Below are 7137 nucleotides of genomic sequence, written 5' to 3'. Positions count from 1 at the left end.
CATTCTATAAATAACTATAGAATAATTGAAAGAATGAATGTAATGGGGCAAATTGCCTTAAATTTTGAAGGTATTGAATTTAGCACAGCAAATCTGAAATGTGTATTAGTTCGGTGCACACATATTTACATGGATTTAAAATGGGGTTTACAGATATCAGCTAATCACCCCTGGTAAAAACTTTGACTTTAACCAAAAGTTTTGGTAAGCTAATAAACTCACCTAATACAAACTTCTCGTGCCCCTGAAAAAATTGATGTTATGTAATAGAATCAGCAGAATTTAAAGAGATTCGGAGTATTCTCAAAATTTGCAGAGATTCTGGTAGCTGCAAAGACTCCTTGTTAGAGCAAATGGTCTCCCAATCCCCTCAGTAATAGTAATAGCCAGCTTTCAAAAAGGATAATAGTGAGAAGAGGAAAACTCCAAAACATTAATTTTTCTAACTGAATTTAATTAAAAGCTAAATGAAAACGAGATCAGTTACGTAGAGTAGTTTAGCAAAGTAGAACAAAGGAAAAAGAAAATGTCCAAATTTCCTTCAGGTGACCGGTCTTTCTTACAACCAAGTGATATCACGATGTTTTAAGCAATTAACAAACCGTGCACACAAACAACTGTACCAGCTGTCTCATTTATGCAAGAGATTGGTGGGGAATTACACTTCTCAGGAAACAAATTATTTTAAGCAAAGTAAAACGGAGAATTTGATTCTATTTCTTCTTATACCAAAATATGGAAGGACTCTGCACGTAGGCGGCTCGTTGGTCTAGGGGTATGATTCTCGCTTCGGGTGCGAGAGGTCCCGGGTTCAAATCCCGGACGAGCCCGCTTCCTTTTCAACCAACTGGATTTACAGAATCAAGGAAGAAATTTTAAAAAGTATTTTCCCAAATATTCTTGCCCAAAACACTGGGCTTTCACCATATGCACAAAGGTACCGCCCTCGGAAGAGCACCGCACGCACGCCGGCAACTCCCGGGCTGCGAGACACCTGCATCAGAGCCTCGGCGCCGCCGTCCTAGCGCATCCCTTCTCCGCCGCAGGGAGGAAGGTTGGGGGCGTGGCCGGCGAGCGCGCACGCGCGTGCGCACACCTGACGCGGGGGAGGCGCGAGGGTCAGCGCCAGGCCGGATCTTCCCTCAGGGGGCCAGGCCGGAAGTGGTGTTTCCGCGTCTAACTCGCGCTGCGGTCCCCGCCACCGTGCCCGCTCGCGCGGCGGTCCGCGGCTGGGAGAGCCCGCCTCTCTGCCTCTCTCTCTCTCTCTCTCCTCCTCTTCCCCTCCCTCTCTCTCTTTCTTCCTCCCTTTGTCCCGCCCTCTACCTGCGCCGCCCGGGTGGGCGCTAGTTCATTTGCTCCGTCGGCGAATGAATGTTCAACGGTTGCTGCGTGTCAGCCTGTGCCCCGTGCTAGGGACGTGGGGGTGGGCGAGGAATATAAAAGCTTTCGTTTCTGCGGAATTTAGTATCACAAGTAACTAAATAGTTACCATTTTCATGCGTCCTAGGAAGGAAGGACAGACTTCCATAAACGCCGGGAGAGCCAGGCAGTATTGCCGGCCAGGGTTTGAACACCCGAGGTTAAAACCAGAGGGGACTCCCTACCCCATGCCCGAGACTCATCAGTACTGTCCCCTCTCCCCCAGAAAAAGCCCTCACTTAGGAATTGTTGAAAATGCTCAGGTAAAGGCACGAATACAAATTTAAAAGGAAAAAAAAAAAGATGGAGAGGAAGGTATTAATCCAGTTACTCTGTTCATGCAAGCTAAATTAAGATACTTCCTTAGAATAACTAATGTTTTGTGACCAACACTGAGAGTGGACACACACACACACACACACACACACCACTGCAATTTCTTTCAAAGCTCAACTGGCCCAGCTCCTCTTAGTATTCTGAAAGTGTGTGATCTTTTCTACCTTTCCTTGTTTTGGTCAATTTTGGAGACCTAATTAGCATTGAAGATGTAGGTCCTTATTCAGAAGGTGTAATAATATATTGTCTCTTTTTATACATGAATTATGAATTTATAATTTATTTGGAAATACAATTTTCTAACTTAAAGTAGATGGTGTCACTCATTAAGTTTGAAATTCAAAAGGAACTTCCCTCAAACTTTGTCCTTCAAGAATTTTCTTAGGAGGCAGAAAGTTTTATGTTTTATGTCATCTAAGCCAGAGACTGAATAATCCTTCTTCAAGACATTTTATTATCCCAAGAAGGAGAAGCTAAAGATACTGTCTTATAGTAAATGGCACAGGCAAGTCCACATTCAATAAATTGGACTCATAATCTCAGTTTCCAGTTATTTTTAGGGCAGCAACAAAAGATCACTAGACATCCATACTAAGTGTCTAATATGAAAGAGATTAAAGTGAACTAAAAAAAATAGAGGAAAATATTATGCAGAGAGAAGAAAACTTCTCAGGAAAGTTATTACAGAGAGAAAGAATGTTGTACAAAACAACTCAATTACAAAAAAGCCTCTTAACACTAAAATTGTGAGAGTAGAAATGAAAAACTTAATGGAATAACTGGAATTAATGTGAAGGACATCTTCCAGAATATGGAGTAAAAATATAAAGGGAAACTCCAGCAGTCATGCTGCCTAGTACATACCCAAGTGAGATGAAACTTACGACTACACAAAAACCTGCACACAAATGCTTACAGCAGCTTTATTCATAATTGTGAAAACTTGGAACCAGCCAAAATGTCCTTCAATAAATGATTGGATGGGGTGGACCACTAGGTGGCTCAACTGGTTTAGCGTCCAACTCTTGGTTTGGGCTCAGGGCATGATCTCAGAGTCCTGGGATCGAGCCCTGAGTCAGACTCTGAGCACAGTGTAGAGTCTGGATGAGAATCTCTCTCCATCTGCCTACACCCCTCCCTCTGTCTATCTCTCTCTATCTCTCTATTTCTCTAAAATCTATCTCTCTAAAATAAATAAATAAAATCTTTAAAAAAAATAAGTGAATGGATAAGCAAACTGGTATATCCATGCAATGGAATATTATTTAGTGAGAAAAAGAAATAAGCTATCAAGCCACAAAAAGACATGAAAGAACCTTAAAAGCATAATGTTAAGTGAAAAAAAAAAACTACTCTCAAAAGGTAGGGAGGGATATAGGAATAAAGAGATGGAGCACAGACCAGTGAAATTATTCTGTATCATACAGTAATGATGGGCACATGACATTATATCTTTGTCAAAACCCAAAGAATCTGCAACACAAAGTATGAGGCTTAATGCAAATTATGGATTTTAGTTTCATTGGTTCATCAGTTGTAACAAATGTAACACAATAATGTAAGATGTAAATAATAGGAGAAGCTGTAGGAGAAGGGAGAGGGTATGTGGGAACTCTGTACTTTCCTAAACATTTTTCTGTAAATCCAGAACTGGCTTTAAAAAATAAGTCTATTAAAAAAATAAGAGTGCAAATAGTAAGGGGAAAAAAGTGGGGCAGGGAAGAAAGAAAGAAAAAAGAAGAGGAAACATCTTGGAGGCTTAAAATCCGAGCCAAAAGAAATTTCAGGAAAAAGGGATTGAAAATAGAGAACGCATATATGAGAAAATCAACAACAAAAAAGTAAGCTAATTTTCCAAACTGAAATATATGATTTGCCAAATTTAATGAAATAATAGAGCTCTCAGAACAATGAACAAAAATAGAAACATATGATGGCTTACCTTTCAGACATTTAGGAACACTGGGGACAGAGAAATTATCCTGGGAGAGAGAAAAGCTAATTACAAATGAAGTATCAGTAATTAGAATGACTTCTTAATTCTCAAATGAATTAAGAAATACTCCCCAACCCAGCATTCCATACCCAACAACATTTAATGAAATGTTAGAGAAACATAAAAGATATTCTCCAATGCCCAAATACTTAAAACCCTTATTTCCAATGAACTCTTTTCCACGAAGCTACTCTACAATGCAGAGTAGTTTCTGTCCCACCAAAGGAGGAGGCAAATTAAGATAGAAAAAGACTTAAGATATGGGATATCTACCACCTGTGGCAGGGGAAGAAAATGTACAGGATCTGGTGAAGACATCATGATGAAAACTGTATAGCAACTCCAGAAAGCTTTAATTTCTTTCTCCTTTTTTTGGAAAAACTTACATGGTTATTTGTGGCAACTTGGAAAAAACAATTCTTATGTTCAGGAAAGGTGACTCCTTTTTGTGTAATGGGTAATCAATAGAAAATACTAAACTTAAAAAAATCAGTAAGTAGAAATAAAAGCATGTGTATTAGGATATAATTTTGACTTTGTAGTAAAGACCCCAACATGCTGTAGCTTAAAGGAATCAGATGTTACTCATCTCTCACACAATTTTATGAAGGTATATTCAATCCCAGGGGGGTGCTTTGGCCCCATGGTGTTGGTTCCAGTATTCTACCTCACGGCTTCCTCCTTCCTATGGTGTTGCTTTGTATGTCATGGCTCCTTCATTCTTAATGGTGTTGCCTTTTCCAGCAAGCAACAAGAGTAGGAAGAGAGAAGTGGATCATATTTCTTTCCTCTTCTGGGCATAACCTGCAAGTTTCACAAACCATTACTCTCGAATGCACTAGTGTAGAAACTGGTCACTGTGGCCACGCTTAGCTATTAAAGAAAGTTGTGCATTGTATTTTTCTCATGGGTAGCTGTGAGCCCTAAAATGTCCATTTCTTGGAAGAAACGAACAAATACTGATGGACAACTAGCCCTCTCTGCCATAGCATGAGATTTGGAGATAGGATGCTGGTAAAAACAAAACAACACAAACAAAAAGCCAAATGACTGAAAACCTTTGCCTCTGTTAAGGGGGAATAAGAGGAAGAAGACCACTTCCTCATGTATACATATTTTTGAAGTACTTAAAATTTTAAAACATGTGCGGTTAACTTTGATCCAAAAAATGTTAATTAAAAAAAAATAAGCTTTGAGCTGAGAACCAAGGTATGGATAAAAAAATAAAAATTTTTAAAAAAAATCTATCCAGGTTCAAATGAGGAAGGGCAAGAGCTCCCCATGAGGGAAAAGGTCTTGTTGGAAAGACAGAAAATAGAGCCTTCTTGACACAAAAATCAGGAATTGGGGCCACCTTGTGGCTCAGTCACTTAAGCAGCTGCCTTCAGCACTGGTCGTGATCTCAGAGTCCTGGGATGGAGTCCGCCTGGGGGGGGACCCACTCAGTGGGGAGTCTGCTTCTCCCTCTCCCTCTGACCCTCTTCCCAGCTTGTGCTCTCTCTGTCCCAAATAAATGGATAAAATCTTAAACAACAACAACAACAACAACAAAATCAGTAATTGGACGAGTGTGGAAAACAAGGCAGAGGGCAGTGGGTGATGCTGAGCATGAAGATCTAAACAGGTCAATCGGCAAGCACTAAAATAGAAGGATTTTTTTCAAGTAAGAAAAGAGAATGGTTCTTTGATCCGTTCCTGCAGGATTTCGCCCATGTACCCTGTTGTTCATCCATGATTCATCTGCTTGGGCTTCAGGGAAAAAATCTTCACGGCCACCTTCCTTCTCAGATTTATGGATGCTCCCTGCTCAGTCAGTCACTCAAATGCTCCAACGCCAGACACAGTGATTCTTCACGTTTGTCTAGATCCTGCGAGCCTCCTGCCTTTGCTCAGGCCCCTTCCTTGGCGTGGGACACCCCTCTCTCGGCCCCCTCTAGGAAACTTCCTCTGCCAGACCCACCTTTAATATGACCTTCTTTCCCCAGGCATTTATGATTCATTCTGATTAGTCAGAATTCAGCCCTACCCATGTTCATTTATGTGCGTTTTATTCATTCCGTGAAACAAGTAAAAAAATCTTTTAAAAAGCAGTTGAAATAGTTTCCCCCCACCCCCATCCTTTCCCCCATGTAATTTTCTCGCTGGTAGTGAATCTTTTAACGTATTTAGCACCGCATTCCTGGAAAGTCGAATGGAAGTTGGGCAACCTGCCCCAAGAAAATCACCCAAGAGGCACAGAGGTATCTGGGGGGACAGCAGAACCCACCGTTGCTCTAAGGCGGAGCAGCGGGAAAAGAGCCCCACGAGTTAAGGGGTCTTCTCTGCGCACTGTCACCCGGCAGCGTTGAGGCGGTGAGGACACGGAGTAGACACGCAGCACGGCCGCACTCGGACCCGTCGTCTAACCGCCCAGACTAAGTTACCACGAATCCCTGGTCCCGACTCCTCAGGCCCTGAGGTGGCCTCCGGGTACACCGGCTCCGGGAGCGCGTCTGCGCGTGGGGGGCTCAAGAGGCGCCCTGGGAGCGCAAGTGCCCACCGCCCCCAGGTTCCCGCGCAGCCGAGCCACGTCCGCCGCCTGCGCGCATGCGCCCCTGGGGGCCCGGCCGCCTGCGCGGGGGAGCCTGACCCCCGGACATGGTGCTGCTGCTGTCACCCTTAGACCCTTGTCCTGACTCCTGGGAGCGCTAATGCCGTCTTCCCCCCCCCCCCCCATGGCGAGTTTTCCAGTCCGCTCCTTGGTCCGCTCTGGGAGCAGGCCATGCCCAGGTCCCCCGGACGTCCCCGAGCCACCTCCTGCTCGTCCTTTCATCCAAGACAGCCAGGAGTTCCCGAGTGTCAACTCTAGAATGAGGTACTTAGAAGGTTTGACGTACCGTGACGAGGTGGCCGAGTGGTTAAGGCGATGGACTGCTAATCCATTGTGCTCTGCACGCGTGGGTTCGAATCCCACCTTCGTCGGTTAGATATTTTAGTAAGGACGAGCGGGAAGAAATACATCCCATTTAAGCCCATTTGCCGGAAAGTTGACTTCGCGGCTCCCTCCCTTCCCTACTTTCAGACTCTCACTATGGTAAACTGGATTCTCCCCTTTATGGTTGGTCGAGTGCTGATTGTCTATGTGGGCGCTTTTATGTGATTAATCAAGTCCCTTCCGGTCTGCTTCCTTTCTGGTGCCTGCGAAAGGAGGGGGTGGAGCGGGGGAAGGAGGAGAGAAAGTGAAAGATAGATGAGGTTGAAAAAAATGTCTCTAGAAATCACAGATCTTGCCTTTTATTAACGCTCGGAGGCTATATTATTCTACCTCTTATATGTAGATCTACAATTCACCTGGAACTAATATTTATTTTTAGTGGGAGGAAAAATCAATCGGAATATCTATTTAT

At 43.4% G+C, this 7137-nt stretch overlaps 2 non-coding genes across 2 annotated transcripts; both read left to right on the top strand.

Moving 5' to 3' along the window:
• The first annotated feature begins 758 nt into the window (after positions 1-758).
• On the top strand, positions 759-830 carry TRNAP-CGG. The gene has a single exon. It is a non-coding gene; the product is annotated as a tRNA-Pro (tRNA).
• Positions 831-6630: 5800 nt separating this feature from the next.
• TRNAS-GCU lies at positions 6631-6712 on the top strand. Its single transcript has one exon. It is a non-coding gene; the product is annotated as a tRNA-Ser (tRNA).
• Positions 6713-7137: the final 425 nt, after the last annotated feature.

The sequence above is a fragment of the Enhydra lutris genome, unplaced genomic scaffold (assembly GCF_002288905.1).
Source record: "Enhydra lutris kenyoni isolate GAN:26980312 unplaced genomic scaffold, ASM228890v2 scaffoldscaffold93, whole genome shotgun sequence".
NCBI lineage: Eukaryota > Metazoa > Chordata > Mammalia > Carnivora > Mustelidae > Enhydra > Enhydra lutris.
This window is presented reverse-complemented; position numbering and strand designations above follow the sequence as displayed.